This window comes from Macaca thibetana, chromosome 3, assembly GCF_024542745.1.
Source record: "Macaca thibetana thibetana isolate TM-01 chromosome 3, ASM2454274v1, whole genome shotgun sequence".
NCBI classification, from domain to species: Eukaryota; Metazoa; Chordata; class Mammalia; order Primates; family Cercopithecidae; genus Macaca; species Macaca thibetana.
In genome coordinates this window covers 176,913,609-176,932,778 of record NC_065580.1, presented here as the reverse complement: position 1 = coordinate 176,932,778, position 19,170 = coordinate 176,913,609, and positions in this window count along the sequence as shown.

The following is a 19,170-nucleotide window of genomic DNA, read 5'->3' as shown; positions in this document are numbered from 1 at the left end:
TACAATTTCCTGTATCTCATAAAAATAAAAACAATATAAATGTCTTCCAGGACATTTGCAACTTTCTTTTTTTAATTTATGGTGTTTGTTTGTTTATTTGTTTTCAGAGTGGGAAGTCTTTCAACTGTTCACATGCCTGACATTTCTCTTATTTAAATGCCATCTCAAATGTCACTTTTTCATTATGGATTTCTCTCATGATCCCAAGCAGGGGATTCATCTAGTCACTTTCACATTATGCCTAATCATATTACATTTTTCTTTTTGTTCTTATCACTATATGAAGTTATCCTATTTGTTTGTTGGTTTATAGTAGATTACAGATAGAAGGTTTGTTTATGGCAAATGTAAGTCATGAAATATCCACCATCTGCTTGTGTCTCCTGTATCACAAATCTAAGCAGGACAGTATAGTGTCTTTACCTGTTAACTACTACCCCTGGCCTCCTCCTCCGGGACTAGAGATTTTATAGTGACTTCAAGATTCAAACATAAAGGGCCAAGATGATGTAAACTTGGCTATCCTGGGGTGATGGTGGACCCCACATGACAGCATTACAACAGATTTTTGTTAACCAAAGGCCTTCCCGATTTCCACATGACTGTGAATGTCGGTGTGAATAAATGCCAACAAGCAGGAGTTTAGATAAATGGAATAACATAGGCCAAAATGGAAGGAGACAGAGGCAGCATCCTGATTGACTGAGTTACCATAAGCGACTTGGGGAGGAAAAAATATCTGGAAATGACTGAGATATATTTGAATTGATTATATAATAGTATCAACTATAGAAAAAACTTGAATTTCCAGAACTAAGTCTAAATTCATTATAAACAAATAAACTTCCAGTTTGATAGCACAAGAAATAATTAAAATACATGGCCACTAACTAAGAAGACATGTACCTTTAAAAGCAGCAGAGGCTATTGGTCCTTGATCCAGGTGTTATTGAAGCACGTGGGTCACTATTAGCAATTTCTAATAGAATAAAACTGTTTGCAAATATTTTTACAAGAACAAAATATGTAAACAATTGACTAAGGTTTTCCATCTGATTAGAATCTGTCTTGATCATATGAGATAGTCATAAATCATGACCAACTAGGCTACACTAAGAAAAAATTGCTTCTGTTATATTAAATTGTAAGTGAAAAACTCTTCCAAACAAATACTATGATATTTTGTATTAAATATTTCCTTGACTCTTTCACATTTAATTCAAATGGAAGGTTTATTTCCAATATGCAATTGGCAATAGAGAAATATGCAGGAACCATATGAAATTATATATGCTACTATGAGCAGACAGAATACATATGTAACAAAGGTTTAAATAAGTTTAGCATTTGGCAGGTGTAATCGCTGAAGAAAAAGAAAACTAAAAATATTTTGAGGGAAAGAGAATTTATGTTAGCTTATAGTGTTCTCTCTTTTCTTTCTTTCCTGTAGCATTTTAGACAAATGGAAGGCTTAGAATGAAGATTGAACGAGTGGATGTTTGTGTTAGCTGAAGAAGAGTGCAAGGCAGAGCGAGAGGAGGAGTTAACCAGGGGGTATCTCAACATGAACCTTGCCATTAACTTAAACGAATAGCCCAGAACCTTTATCACACTCATAATTCACTTTCATATGGGATATACTTAGTTGTCTCTCTTGGAGAAATGATATTGCACCATACAAGATTAATATAGCTTGAGCCCTGGTGGCCATTATGTTGCCACAGGTTTATAGTTTTTCTACAGTATTTTGATTTATGATACCCTTCCTTTTAATAGAGGTTCATTATTTGTACATTAAGGTTGTAACTTACTCCATCATAGGGGGACTTCTATTAATCAGGGATCCTATATGGTTCAGACTGACATTACTGTCCTATTTGACAGTATTGCTCAAGCTGAGTCATTTGTTAAATGTGCAGGCCCTTTGTGGCTTAAGATTCACTTCAGCAGCTGGGGAAACATTTCCATTCTGATGCAAAATGACTCTTATGTGTCATTTCATATGTCATTTAATCTAGGTGATAGATGCGTCAATTTAACTAACTCAGTATTATCTATTTATTTTGATTTTATAGAGTTCTCCTTTAAAACACTCAAAAATACAAAGCTACGTTCTACCCCAGGCTTATCATTTCACTTACTAAGGAAGTAAATAGACATAAACAGAATAATTCTATTCTTTTGCCTTTAGCTCATAGTATTGAAAATCTCTTTTCCACAGATGTTATTTTATGAAAGAGAGACAGAGAGAAAGATAGAGAGAGACAGAGAGAGAGGGAGACAGAGAGAGAGAGAGGTGTGTTTAAGGTTAGATTCAATATTTATGAGCTTTTTAAAGTCTGAAATTCCACACACTTTTAATTCATTGTAGGTTTGTAGATATTACATTTCTATGTAACTTCATATATTTTGTTTCAGAACTCCATATTTCAAAGAGAAAAGAACAATTCTGATGAGATTTATTTGCTAAGGAATATTAATAGTGAATTTTTGATGAAATAATACCACTGTGCAAACTCTACTTAGTGATTTGAGATTTAGGGAGATGTTATTTGAAGTTTGAATTTACATAGTAAATTCAGGGAATATAATGCTTCATGTCAACATATGAAGGGTAAAATGATAACTAATAAGATGTCTTGGTTAAAGATATATATTAGCAATACATATTTACCATGCAAAGTATTTAAGTCTTCATGCTAGAATAGGTATATAGAATTTTCCAGAGGCTGGATAGGCAAATACAGATTAAAATTATTTAATATTTAGCATATTAAGAGTAACCACAGCCATAAGGAATTGAAAAGTTGACCTTTGGAGTCTTTTTAATTTTGTATTGTTTCCTAATTACTGCTTAAAGTTTGAGCACAGCTGCCATTCAAAAGTCTTGTTTTTACTATTTTATTTTACATTTGAAAAATAGAATATATTTTTACTTATAAGTAAATGTGTACACATGAACACAGAGTAAGAAATACAGATGCTGGAGGCTCAGAAGGTGGGAGGGGGAGGAGAGGGACAGATGATGATTTAATAGGTACAGTGTGCCTTATTCAGATGATGGGCACACTAAAAGTTCTAGAGCCTGTGGATTACACTAGACATATGCAATAAAAGGAGGAGACATGAACATTCAGAAAGAAATATTGCCAATTTTGGTTACCTGGGTTAAAGTCAATAAATATGAGCTGATAATTAAATATTACTAAGTACTTGAAAATATCTATTACCTAAGAGGAGACGCAACAGAAACAAATATCCAAGGATTTATGTGACCTAGATTTTGAAATGACTATGATCAGTTTACAGAAAAATGAGATGTTAAAAATCGGCAATAAGAAAGATTATAAAAATTATGTGTGGACTTTTAACAGTTAAATACAGAGCATATTAGAAGCAGTTTAAGAGGGAATCAGTAAGATGTAAGCTGAAGTATATTAGAAACCATGCCTATAGCAACAAGGAGATATTGTAAAGAGAAATATAAATTACTAAGAGATTTAGAGAACAAAATAAAATTGTCTAAAACACCTTTAATTAGAGTCTCACAGGAAGAGAAAAATGAGTAAAGAATAGGCAAATTCTCAAAGAAAGTGCTGGCGAATTTTCTGAAACTAGTGAAAAACATAATTCCACATATTGAGAAATCACAATATATATAAAGAAAAATGAATAAGAATAAATCTACATTCACTCCATTAATTGTATATTGTAGGGTAGCAAAGATTAAAACAGACATTAAAACCAACTAGGGAGCTATTCCTTGCTCTGGGACACTTAGGGGTAGAGATCAAATCAAAAGATATTTTCTGGAATATACAGAGTAGCATCACCAGTAGTGATCAAAAAGAACATTTTGCTGTGTATCTGAACTTTACGAATACAAGACTCACTTCAGCAACCAAAGAATAATTTCATTTTTATGCAAAATGACTTATGTATATTTTAATATGTCAATTTGCATGGCTGGCATATTATAAGTGACTCACCAAGTAATTTGAAAAATCAGGAGAGTACTTTTATATTTGTGTTGTATTTAAAGCAAAATCCTACATAATTTCGTTTAACGGGAGAGTGAATTAGGCTGAAACTCCAAAGTGAGGCATATAGAGGAAAAAAAGACAAAGAAAACTCAAAGGAGTCTATACATAGGAAAACATCAAGCAGGTTTAATGTATTTGTAATATAAGATCTAGAAGACAGCATAAAGCAAGAAAAAAATAACTTTTTATTTCCCCCTGAAATTTTATAAAAACTATACATTTATTTATTTAAAAAAATTGTTTTATCTTTTTTTGAGACACAGTCTCACTCTTTCACAGACTGGAGTGCAGTGGCATGAACACAGCTCATTGCAACTGCAGCCTCCTGGGCTCAAGCAATCCTCCTGCCTCAGCCTCCCAAATAGATAGAACCACAGGTGTACGCCACACTCAGCTAATTTTTAGATTTTTTGGAGACAAGAGGCCTTGCCATGTTGTCCAGGATGGTCTTGAACTCTTAGGCTCAGCGAGCCTTCTACCTCAGCCTCCCATAGTGCTAGAATTACAGGTGTCATCTACTGCATCTGGTCAAAACCATAAATTTAGAGATAACTAAAGCTCAATTAAACCTCCCAAAAAACTAATGTCAGGAATTTCTCCAATGTTTCCTTCTAGCAGTTTTCTCCAAGTTTTACATTTAAGTCATCAGTGCATTTTGAATTAATTTTTGGGTATGGTGAATGATGAGTCTAGTTTCATTCTTCTGCATATGTGTATAGCAGACACCCGTGGCAGCAACAACTTAAGCATACCCTGAGAAAGGCCGTCTGACCTAAGAAGAGCTCTGAATTAAGGATCCCAGGAATAGCCAACCTGAGGATAACTTTTATTTATGAAGGACATCCAAAGCCTGGCCCATTCCTTGGAATGCAAGCTGTAAAGGGGATGGGAGCCCTTTGTTTTGAGTTCAATGGATTTGCTAAATAAACTGCATACCTTTTACAAAAAGTAGTGGTTCACCTGTCCAGCCCACCACCACTGGACTGCTCCGGAAAGTAAATTTTCAGTAAAACTCTGTCTCATTATTATATTGAAGAGATATCTGCACTCTCCTGTTTACTGCAGCATTATTCACAGCAACCAAGATATGGGATCAAATTTCACGTCCATCAGTGGATGAGTGGATAAAGAAAATATGGTATGTGTACACACTGGGATATTATTTGACCATAAAAAATGAAATTCTGTGATTTGTAGCAACATGTATAGAATTGGAGGTCATGTTAAGTGAAATAAGCCAGGCTCAGACAGACAAATATGACATGCTCTTACTCATATGTCAAGCTAAAAAGTTGATCTCACAAAATTACTGAGTGAAATGGTGGTTACCAGAGACTGGGAAGAGTAGTGTAGAGGGAGAAATGAATAGAGGTTGGTTAATGAGTGTAAAAATACAGGTAGATGGAATATGTTCTAGTGTTTGATAGTACAATAGGGTGACTATAGTTAACAATAATTTACAGTATTTCAAAATAGCTAGAGGAGAAGATTGGCAATGATCCAAACACAAATAAATCATTTGAGGTGATTCATATTCTTCTTACCAGAATATGATCATTATATATCATTTTTGTACATAAAAATATTACCTATACCCCATTGTGTTAGTATGTTTTGCATTGCTGTAAAGGAATACCTGAGGCTGGATAGTTTATACCGAAAGAGGTTCATTTGGCTTATAGTTCTGCAGATTGTATAAGAAGCATGGTGCCGGCATCTGCTTGGCTTCTGGTGAGGCCTCAGGAAGCTTTCACTCATGGAGAAAGACAAGGGGGAGTCAGTGTGTCACCTGGTGAGAGGGAGCAAGAGAGAGAGAAGGAGGCGCCAGACTTTAACCATCAGATCTCATGGTACCTAATAGAGTAAGAACTCATTATTACTACAGGGACAGCACAAAGCCATTAATGAGGGATCTAACCTCATCACCCAAACACCTCCCCATCTTCAATGTTGGGGTTTAATTTTCAACATGAGGTTTGGAGGACAAATATCCAAACTATATTACCCATAAGTAGGTATAAGTATTAATAAAAAAGTAAAGTAAATAAACATAATTTGTTGTAAAAAATAGAAAAAAATAAGCCTAATGCCAGGAATTTTACAATCATCTTTCTGAAAACACGTGATAAACACAATTTTTTTTCTTTGTTTAATCAATATTATCAGAATGGGTAAAAGAAACTATATCCAAATACACGCTATTTGCCAGGAAAAGATCATTTAAAGTCACAATTCATATTATAGTGAAAGATTCAAAAAGATGGGTGATAGGAACACTAATTTTTAAAAAACTGGTATAGTTATAGTATCAAAATAGGCTACCAATAAAATAATAATGTCCAGATAAAGGGAAATATTTTGTTATCATAAAATGGTTACATGATTATGAAATTATGTTTTTCAATTCTCTACATAATAATAGACTTTTGAAATATGCAAGTTAAAATTTCATAGAAATTAAAGAAGAAATCATGATAGAGACTTTGGAACACTAAATTTAACAAAAACAGACTGCTTACGAGTCAACTGGCACTCACATACATTGCCAGTGGAAAAGTAAAATGTTACAGCTTCTTTGAAAAGTAATATGTTTGTCTCCTGTAAATGTAAATAAACATTTTACCAAGCTATTTCACTTCTATAGGTATCAATCCAAGAGAAATCACAATCTTTGTCTACACAAATATTTTATATCAAATATTTATAGCAATATTATTCATGATATCCTCAAATCAATAATAATAAAGTAATTATTAACTGAAAAATTGATAAACAATTTGTGGATATGCAATGAGGCACTGCTAAACAAGTAAAAAAAGGGAGAAGGAGGGAGAGCGACATGGGTTGGAAAACTCACTATTGGATGCTATGCTTACTACCTGGTGACTGGATCAATCGTACCCCAAACTTCAGCATCACACATATACTCATGTAAGAAACCTGCACATGTATCCCCTGAATCTAAAATAAAGGTTGAAATTATTAAAAAAAAAAATAAAAATAAGCAAATTACTTACATATGCATCAACATAGATGAATGCAGAAACTTTATACTAAGTAAAATAAGACATGTACAAAACAGGTAAGCACAAACAAAAACTGTTTATATGTATGATGGTTTCATTTGTAAGACATTTTGGAGAAGACAAAACTGTAAAAATACGACAGTGACTTAGTGGTTGCAACTGGTTAAAGGTGGAGGCAAGGTTGGACTGGTTGCAAAGAGCACAAGGAAATGTTTTTTTACTGACAGAAATTTCTTTTATTGACATAGGGTGATGGTTATATGATTGTGTACATTTACCAGAATATATTGACATGTTTACCTTTAAAAAGTCCATTCACGTCTGTGTAAATTATACCCCCAAAAATCCGGCCCCCAAAAGTTAAACGGAGTCTTGCTCCATGGCAAGTCAAATCCTGTCCTTATTTTTTTTTTTTTTCTAAAAATCAAGTTGTTTTCTTACTATTGAATTCAGTTGCTTTTATATTTTTCACATTAACACTTTATCAGAGGTATGATTTGCAAATGTTTTCTCTTATATTTAGGTTGTCTCTTACCTGTGTTCATTGTTTCCTTGGATGTGCAGAAGCTTTTTAGCTTAGTGTAACGCCATTTGTTTAGTTTTGCCTTTGTTGCCTGTTCTGTTTGAGTCTCATCCGAAAACATCTTTGCCCAGATAAATATTATGAAGTTTTCTCCTGTTTTCTTCTACTAGTTTTACAGGTTTAGGTCTTACATTTAAGTCTTTAATTTATTTTGAGTTGTTTCTTTATGATGTCAGATAAAAGTCTAATTTCATTCATCTTCATGGGAATATTTAGTTTTCCTCAGACCATTTATGGAAGAGACTCTCCTTTCCCCATTGTGTGTTTTGGCATCTTTGTCAAAAATCTACTGCTTGTAAATGTGTGGATTTATGTCTGGTCTCTCTAATCTGTTTCACTGGTCTATGCATCTGTTTTAATGTCAGTACTAGGCTGTTTAAGTTACTATTGATTTCTCGTATATTTTTAAATCAGGTAGAGTATAATGCCTCCAGCTTTTTTTTCTCAAGAGTTTCTTGGCTACTGGGTGTCTTTTGTTGTTCCATATAAACGATAGAATCATTTATTTATTTATTTATTTATTTATTTTTTTTTTTTTTTTTTTGAGATGGAGTCTCGCTGTGTCCCCCAGGCTGTAGTGCAGAGGCAGGATCTCGGCTCACGGCAAGCTCCGCCTCCCGGGTTCCCGCCATTCTCCTGCCTCAGCCTCCGGAGTAGCTGGGACTACAGGCGCCGCCACCTCGCCTGGCTAATTTTTTGTATTTTTAGTAGAGACGGGATTTCACCGTGTTCGCCAGGATGGTCTCGATCTCCTGACCTCGTGATCCTCCCGCCTCAGTCTTCCAAAGTACTGGGATTACAGGTGTGAGCCCCCGCGCCCGGCCTGAATTATTTTTTATTTCTGTGGAAAAAACATTGAAATTTCGATAGAGTTCTTTCACCACCTTGGTTTATTTCCAAGTAGTTTTTAAGCTGTTATAAATGGGATTGTTTTCTTAATTTCACTTTTGTGTAGTTTGTTGTTAGTGTACAGAAATGCTACTAATTGTTGTATGTTGATTTTGTATCCTGCGACTTTACTTAATTCATTTATTAGACCTAACATTTTTTTTCTGGAATCTTTAGGGGGTCTTATAGACATGTAGTCTGAAAACAGAGAATTTTGCCTCTTTCTTTTCAATTTGGATGCCTTCTATTTCTTTTTCTTACTTATTTTTTCTTATTAGGACTTTCCTAACTATATTGAATAGACGTAGCAAGTGTGGACATCTTTTGTCTTACTTTTGATGTTACACGAAAGTCTTTCAACTTTTCATCTTGAGGATAATTTTATCTGTTGACTTGTCATATGGCCTTTATTGTGCTGAGGTACATTTCTTCTACATATAATTTTCTGAGAGTTTTTCTTATGAAAGGATGTTGAATTTTGCCAAATGCTTTCTTTGCATCTATTGAGAGGACAGTGTGGTTTTTGTCCTTCATTCTGTTAAGGTGGTGTATGGTATTTATTGATTTGCATATATTCAACCATCCTTGCCCTGCAAGAATAAATCCCACCTGGTCGTGGTGAATGATCCTTTTAATATGCTGTTGAATTTGGCTTGTTAGTATTATGTTGAAGATTTTTGCATTCATATTCATCAGAGATATTGACCTGTAGTTATTTTGGAACCATGTCCGCATTCAGATTTGCTATGTAGGTAATGCTGGCCTCGTAAAATGAGTTTGGAAGTGTTCCCTCCTTTTTACTTTTTTTTGTTGTTGTTTGGAAGAGTTTAAGGATTGGTGTTAATCCTTCTTTAGAAGTTTAGTAGAATTTAGCAATGAAGCCACCAGGCCCTGGGCTTTGATGGGAGACTTCTTATTACTGGTTCAATTTTCTTGCTCTTTATCAGTCTGTTCAGATTTTCTGTTTCTTCGTAACTTATTCTTGGTAGGTTGCGTGTTTCTAGGAATTTATTCATTTCTTCTAGATTATTTAATTTGTTGGCATATAATTGTTCATACTTTGTTCATAGTTTGTAAACATGAAACTGTTCACTTACATTTTTAGCTAAATTGTGACTAGTTATCCAGATACTATTACTACTCATGGTGTGGACTCTTCTGCAATTTTGACATGGAGCTCCAGGGTCAGAAGTTTTGTGAGAATGTGTCTTATGTGAGTAGTTGAGGTGGAAAAAAAAAAAAAACCAAATGTTTTAAGTTCACAGACACAGATGTCAATCTGTGAAAAATTCTTTCAGATCATTTATTTTATATGTGATGAAGGCACCGTAGAGATCTTCTTAAATTTGACAACAATCCCCAACTCTTACATTGTTATCAATAATAGATGAGAAAATAAATCTGTCAATAAAACATCTTGCCAAATCTAGGATATTTTTATTTTCTCTATAAAGATGCTATTACAAAATCTTTATCATATGAAAAGGATTGAGGGCAATATGGCCAAAAATACATATAATATATGTTATTACAGCTATGTGTCCCACAGTCCTCTAATAAACATAAAAAGATATGCCTCTGTTTTTGGTAATTTTTATCTTTTTTTAAAACAATTATGTAATTAATCATTTTTTCTCTCAAGATAAGTATTCATGTTTCAATCTAGTTTTGCATTCTTGATTTTGTATTTTTTTAAGTGGGATGCCAAAGTGTATAAGCTTCAGGTCCTATAAATCCTGGGTATGCCTATATACCATCTAGTAGATGACACCTTTGTATCTTTTCCTTTCTAGCTTAGAATTAAATAGACAAGGATAAATGCATATTTAGATCCAAGTAACTAACCAAAGAACTACTATGTGCTAACCATACACTAAAGTCCTTCACAAATTGTTTATTCCTACAACAAGCATATTATAATACTCATTTTAAAGATAAAGACACTGAGACTGAGTTGAATTGTATTCCAGTATCGCAGAAGAAGAGTGTCATATGGAATAGAGAATAGCAAAGCAAGTCATAATATATAACTTTTTTTTTTTTGAGACAGAGTCTTGCTCTGTGGCCCAGGCTGGAGTGCAGTAGCATGATCTCGGCTCACTGCAAGCTCCGCCTCCCAGGTTCACGCCATTCTCCTGCCTCAGCCTCCTGAGTAGCTGGGACTACAGGCGCCTGCCACCACGTCCGGCTAATTTTTTGTCTTTTTAGTAGAGACAGGGTTTCACCGTGTTAGCCAGGATGGTCTCGATCTCATCTCCTGACCTTGTGATCCGCCCACCTTGGCCTCCCGAAGTGCTGGGATTACAGGCGTGAGCCACCACGCCGGCTACATCACATTTTTTAAGAGTTTAAATATACCCAATACTACACTGGATACATATCACATTTTTAAAATGCCCATCCTCTAGTAAAGGACACAAAATTTTAAACAAATAAACACGTCGACATCACAAATGCTTTAACAGAACTACCTATAAGGCATGGTAGTGGTACAAAGACTAAAGTATTTAACCTAGGGGTTAAAATTAGAAAACTTGTGATAGTAGTACATTTTTTTTGCAGTATTCTTATAATATGAATAAGATTTTAATGGGTATGAAGTTGATAATTATCAAACCTAATAAAGGAAACAGCAAAATTGTATTAGGTCATGTGGTATTTTTTCGAAATATTAAGGTCCTGGCTATAAGAGCAGAGGGTAAGACTTTGAGGGCTTTTAGGATGCAGGAGCAGAAATGAACAACTTGGTGCATAGTGGGCTGGATATGGTCAAAGAAAATGAAGAGCAAAGCGTTACAATTTTGGCCAACAAAGTCAGTGACAGACGTGATGGACCCACACAGAAAATGATGTTGCTCTGTCTGTACTCAAAGGGAACACATGCAGGCAAGCATGAAACAAAGAAAGTGGGCAACATGGGTCCTCATTGTTATGAACTGATATGAACTGAATTGTGTCACCTCCAGATTCCTAGGTTGAAGTCCTACCTCCAATGTATAGTAACTGTACTTGGACACAGGGCCTTTAAGGAGATAAGGTTAAACGGCATCATAAGAGCGTGACCCATATCCAATAGTACTGGTATCCTTATCGGAACAGGAAGTGTGCACCAGGCACGGTGGCTCACACCTGTAATCTCTGCACTTTGGCAGCCTGAGGCGGGTGGATCAGTTGAGCTCAGGAGTTTGAGACCAGCTGGTCAACATGGTGAAAACCTGTCTCTACTAAAAATACAATTAGCCAGGCATGGTGGCATGTGCCAGTAGCCCCAACTACTTGGGAGGCTGAGGTGGGAGGAAAGCTGGAGCCTGGGAAGCAGAGGTTGCAGTGAGTGGGGATCGCACCACTGCACTCCAGTCTGGGTGACCGAGTGAGACTCTGTCTCAAAAAAAAAAAAAAAAAACCAAAAAAAACAAAAAGGCGGGAAGAAACGGCAAGAGTGCACATTCATAGAGGAAAGCCAGGTGAGGACGCAGCAACAGAGCAGCCATCTGCAAGCCAAGGAGAGAGGCTTCACCGGAAATCACTCCTGCCCACACCTGGATCTTGGTCTTCCAACCTCTAGAACTGTGAGTAAATACATTTCTGTCATTTAAGTCACCCAGTCTGGGATTTTGTTATGGCAGCCTTTGATGACTAATACATTTATCATGATCATTCTTTTTTTTCTCTACATAAATCCTATAATACTGTTTATGTAATTTCTAAGATGCACCAATCTACTCAAGCGACAATATGACTTGTACAATTCTGTGACTCTGATTGACATGCTGGATAGGAATAGGCTAGGAGGAAGGGAAAAAGAGAATGGTACATTCCCTTTTTCCATGCCAGTTGAGTCTTTCCTTATTGTCTTACACAGTTTTGGCTATTATCACAAAGTACGATAGACCAGGTGGCTTGCAAACAACATCAATTTATTTCTCATAGCTCTGGAGGCTGGGAAGTCCTATATTAAAGTACAGGCAGATTTGGTGACTAGTGAGGGCTTACTTCATACATCACCACTTCTTCTTGCCTAGTCCTCATGTGGCAGAAGGGTGAGGGTGCTCTCTGAGGTCTCCGTCATAAGGGCACTAATCGCATTCATAAGGGCTCCCCATAATCACTTCCCAAAGGCCCCGCTTACACATATTTTCTTATTGGGGGTTAGGATTTCGACACATGAATTATGGGGAGATACAAACTTTCAGTTTACAGCACTTTTTAAAATAAAGACAGAAATACATCTCTTGGAGCCCAGCTTTCATCTTACTAACCAAAACTCCATCTGATAACCCAAGCTGCAAAAGAGTCTGAAGAGGTCACGTGAACTCCATGAGGTCATGGCCTTTAACTTGTTTACTATGGAGTCCCAACTACTATAGTAGTTTTTGGAAGGTGGTAGCTATACCATAAACATATGCAAACAAATAAATATATGAGCTATCCTGTCTCCTGCACAAGAAAGGGCATCTGATTGTCAAAAACAAGGAAGAGTATTTGTGTATGCCATTAGCAGCAGCATACATGTATTTCCTTACTGCTCTTTAGTTTTAAACAGCATTCTATATCGCGATTCAATCATGACATATACCTAGGTACTCATGGTGGACAAGAAGACTACCTATGGAAAATCTCTGACTCATCTTATGGAAGATAAAGTGAAGGACTAGAGAAGTGAGTTGTTCACAGTCATATGACTAGTTAATGGCCATGCTCAGAGAGGACTCCGACTAGAGTGTGCAGACCCCAATATCATCCTGTGAAGAACAGAAAAAGTGTGTTTATCACTCTAATCCAAATAGCAGTATACCTCTCATTTCTTCTCGTCTACTTAACTGGAAAATTACATTTCCTTATCTTTAGCTTGCCAAGTGTCCTTGATTCTCTCTCCAGCTTCCAAGCTGTGTTGTAGTTAGGTGAGAATGATGCTTTGCATTTGCAACCTTCTTGGGCAGTGTGATATATATATTCTCATTTATTTTACAGTTTCTGCTTTATTAACTTTCATCTGTCAGCAATGTTAAGGAAACTACAAAGATATTATTGATAATTATTTGCTGATTTTGACTTGGTCTCCTCAGCTCTAATATTTTTAATATATCTGAATAGAACTGTGATTTCTATACTATCCCACAGGAAATGTCACTAAATAGATTTATGATACTGTTCATTTCCTCTATTATTATTTATGTCAAGCCTAGTATAAAGATCTGTAGGGTGACTACTAGCAGAAAATTTCTAATTAAAGTTTGGATTGTACCAAAAGTATCAGTTATATTTAGAAGAAAATGCACATGTTTTGAAAAATATTAAACAACCAAATAAAACTTTCTATCATTTCTGTCACTGACTTAGGTGATTAACAAACATAACGTGTAAAATTATATAGTAATTTTAGTTCTGAATTATGTATTTGGCAGACATTTTGGCATAGATATTTCAGATTTTCCCTCCAAACAAAGAATATAACTTATCTTAATATGAAACTTTTGAGATACTAAACAGTCTCGTGAGTGAAAGAGGAAAAACTTGGGCAAAACTTTTCAGTCTATTTCTCTCTTTAGCACTGGCCATCTGAGAATTCAAATTTGGGCAAATGTGGGCTCCCCATCTCTGTGCATAATATTACCACTAAGTCCAGGGCTTAATGGACAAGAAATCAGAGGTCGAGTAGCATATAGTTTTAAAGAACCATTCTATATTATTTCAACAAAATAAGTAATCTGAAAAACGGATACATTGCAAGACAGCAAAGGTAGAGTATATTCAGCCTTTCTAATAAAATCACATAACTATCCAAACTCAGTGGAATATGGCTTTCTCCCTGTACATAGTGTTTATTAAGGTAAATGAATAGCTTTCAGAGCATCTCTAATGGAACTACATTATATATATGTACATGTCATGTATGTGTATATATCCATATGTATGCATATGGATGGATGTATAGCCATCATAAATAAGAAGCCCCAGAAATGCAGCATTTCATCCTAAGTGGCAAGTCAAAGAAAATAAAAGAAGATAAACAACAGAAAAGCAAGGTAAAGAAAATAAAAGATAAAAAGTTATTTCTCTCCCTTTTTCCTGGAAATTAACGTTGACCACTGGTTCAAAGATTAGAGAACCAGGCCTTGGTGTAGGAAGAATTCAACTTCAGTAGAGTGGGAATCAATAACTAACTTTATGCCAGGAAATAAAAGGTGGACTATTGACTTAATTAAGAAATTTCACCTTTACAAGGGTGAAAAAAGGACGTGGAGGAGAATGTGCACCTTCCTTTTTGGAAATATAAAATTATGTTCTTTTTAATGATTTTTTATAAGAGAGGTTCAAGGAATTACATCATTAAAAGAGTTAGTGAATTTAATATTACTTATTACATATCATAACTATAATAAAATACATACCTGTTCTGTCTGGTGCTAACGCCAAAAGTTGGATGCCAGTAGGTGTTTATATTACTGAGATTAGTTAGACTGCATTGCGAATATACTCTCTCGTCTCCTCATGACCAATCTTCTCAAATCATATGCCCCAAATTGACTGTTTTGATGTCTTAAACCAAAATCAGAATATGTGTTCAAAACTCCACAGATGTAAATTCTGAAGAAGTCCCAAGACTATATTTATATATCTAAGCAATATGTGTTTTAAATTCACATATTCAATACTTTAAGCTGTAACAAGCCTTGAAATCTTGTGTGTGTATGTGTGTGTATACATGAATGTGAAATAATGTCAGTGAACACTGATGTGTTAGTGTAAAGACAAACAATACTGAAACCAAAAGTATAAACATCAGTTTAAAGTTCCCAAATAAAGCATACAGAGTAAACCTGGCTAAAAGCATTAAAATATATATATATATTCTGGAAACTATGTGAATACACATCACTAAGAAAAAAATGTTCTTTTGTTTTGAGCATAATGTCAATAATGTATTATATTTATTAAAATGTGTGCATTATTTTATGTATCTATTTTGATTGTTTATGAAACAAAAAATAGAATGTACCAGTATGTGATTTACCAATCTTTAAACAAGCAATAGCATTTCTGCATGTTTATTATAAAATGCTACTAAATTGTGAAACCTCTCAAAATATCTAATGAAGTATATATCCAGAGAGAAGCATTATCGTTTTAATGTATGTAAAGTTTATTAGATGATATTTTAAAATATGGCTGTAAGCATAAGCTACTTTGTTCTAAAATTATGTCAGATAAATTTTAGCACACTTTTTTATAAGTTAAAAGTACATGAACATGAAATTTTCTATTAAAAATACCTTTGATTGTATTTTAAAGTGAGAGTAAAAAGTAATACAAATAAACTACATTTTAGAAATCACACAGTGATGTATAGATTTGCAGACCAAAGAGAAGAATTGAACAGACTTCATTATCAGTTTCACTGCTCCTATCAGTTCTGTTTCAAGCTATGATAGAAAAAATAAAAACCGTAACAATTTATATATCTCCAGGAAAGACAATATTCTCATCCTTTGGGTAACGTGCTCACGATATTTAAGAGACAGAAGCGGCAGCGATAGGCACTGACTGAGACAGGGTTGCTCTACTAGATTGCTAGGGCTTTGTCCTAGTCTGTTTTCTGTTGCTTAGAACAGAATACCTGAAGCTGGATCATTTATAATGAAATGAATTTATTTGTTACAATCATGAAGACTGAGAAGGCCAAGGCTGAGGGGGCACATCTGGTGAGGGCCTTCTTCCTGGGGTACACTTAGTGTCTGGAGGCAGCACAGGTCATCACACAGCGAAAGGGTAGAGTGGGCTCACATGATACCTCAGGTCGCTTTTCCTCTTCTTATATAGCCTCCAGTTTCCCTCCCAAGATAACCCACTAGTTCATTAACCCATAAATCCATTAACCTGTGAATGGGTGAATCCATGAATGAATCTATTCATGAGGGCCAAGATCTCATGATCCAATCACTTCTCAGTGCCCCTTCTCTCAATATTATCACACTGCAAATTAAATTTTTGTGCGAGTATTAGAAGGAACAAATGTTCCACCCATAGAAGGCTTCCATAATAAAACGCCACAGATGGTGGATTTAAAAACAGAAATTTATTTTCTCACAATACCGGAGGTTAAAAGTCCAAGATCAAGATCATCAAGAAGGGTTTGCTTCTTCTGGGGCCTCTTTCTCTGGCTTGTAGATGGCAATCTTCCTGTTTTTCCACATGGTCTTCCTCTGTGCTTGTCTTTATCCTAATTTCCTCGTCTTATAATGATACTGGTCATTTTAGATTAGGGCCCATGCTAATGAACCTATTTAACCCTGTCTCTTGAAATACCCTTTCTCCAAACATTCTGAAGTACTGAGAATTGGGATTTCAGGATAGATTAATTGGGGATGACACGATTCAGCTCATAATAGCAGTGGTGAAGAAGGGGTGTCAAATGCTCTTTGACTAAGCAATAACCTCACAGAACCGAAATGCCTTACATGGATTTAGTATTGGACTATGGCAGTGAACAATATCTTCACCCTCCAACATCTTTGGTAAAACACAAAAATACTTCGGAAAATCACAAAATACTTGGTGGGATTAGATTTCTAGTTGATGACTTAGAGCATTTTATATTCAGGTTAATATGGTACTTCAAATAAGCCCATTTCTAAGTTTGCAGGAATAACTGCAATATGAATTAAAACATGATTTTGTTGAAGAGATTAAGGTTCATGGTTTACTGACATCCGGTAAGGAATTCTGCCATTGCATTTATTTTCTTTATCCTTTTTCTATTAACTACATTTCCATCCTAATACGTTCATCCTTACAAATAAATTCCACTTCTATATACCTTCTTATAAACATTTTAAAAATAGATCCAATATTTTCAAATAAATATGTTATTATTTAAAGTATTGAATATTTTATAATGTTTTAATCAGGAAAATAGACACGTTTTTAAGTGTGATACATTAGGGCAAATTATATAGTAGGTATTAAGTATGAGAAGTATACAGATAGAAAATTTCTATTTCCTGCCCACATATCTAAGCAAAGACAGAAACAAATTTATTATTTATCATAATCAACCAATTAGTGAATAGAGTTTAATGTGACCATATATAACATGGAAATTTATAAGATAACTGGGTTAACAAATAAATATATATATAATAGAATACCATATAGCTGAAAAATGCTATTTTAACAACAATACTACAGTTTATTCAGGAGTAGTCTGGAGACACTCAAGTCCACTACATTGATATATAGGGTGTAAAAAATGCTACGTTTACTTAAGTAAATAGCACTATGGTCATGCTGATGTTTTTTCTGACAACTTGCATTCATTGAACCATGGTTCATTGTTTATTCAGTCTTTATATAGCAATTATGTTAACATTTTAATTACATGAGAAGAGTAAGCATTTTAGTATATTTCATGTAATTAAAAGTTAGAATAGTAACACTTATTTATTAATATTACCATAAAATCTTGAAACTTTTAAAAACAATTATGCCACAGAATAATTTGACTTGTATATAAATGACTCCTCTCTGCACCATGAGGTGAGGATGAAATGTTTGAAAGGATGAAAATGATAACAGAATATTTTCTACTCATTAAACTGCATGTTGTAAAACTGTTTTCTATGATCCTTTTTCATTAACTGATGAAGGATAAAAGAATAGTACATTTTCTCATATGAGTTATAAATTTTGCACTTGTTCATTTTAAATGGACATCAGAATATGAGGTATTTTATCTTGTGTAGCCTAAAAATGCTAACTTTACCTCATCCTTGGCAATGAAATGATGAAGGAAAGTGAATGTAATCAAGGGTAAATTCATGCTAAGAATTACTATTAAATCTAGAATGACTGGAACTTAATAAAGTAGCATTGAGGCTGTTTTGTGGACTGTATATAAAAGAAAAATTTACATCAAATTTAAAAATGAATAGTGGAGTCTTACCTTTTTCATTTTTAAAAAGAGATTTTGGATAGAATAAACAAATAATTTTTTAAAAAACTCCAAGTATTTGGGATTAGATTTATGATCATATTCATAGCAAAACAGCTCTTGAACTTAATCCATAGATTGTGAATTTAATATTATAATTAGGAACTTGGCTGGGGTACATGTAATTCAATTTTATAGTTACACTAATTTGTACCATTAAATATACATGATGACAGAAAACATTCATTTTTTTAAAGAAGTACATACTTAATGTAAAAAGTTTTAGAAATTGTTCATTGAGAATTTTTTCATCCAGACATTGAAGAAAAATTATGTAGGAAAACATTGTTAAATTAGGGTGAGTGTCAAGAAATGATATCTGGTATAAAATAAAATAAGAAAAAATTAAGTTTTAACTTGTGCAAAAGTTATAATTAAAGCTAACTTCATAAACTAAATTATTTAAAATAGAACTTTGATTAAAATTAAATTGATAAGCTTTCACTTTCCACTATGGTGAAGGAACAGGGACAAATTTACTCTCCTGAACTGAACAACTATAAAGCAGATGAGGTGGGCAGACCATGAGGTCAGGAGTTCGAGACCAGCCTGGCCAACATGGTGAAACCCTGTCTCTACTAAAAATACAAAAATTAGGTGGGTGTGGTGGTGTGTACCTGTAGTCCCAGGTACTTGGGA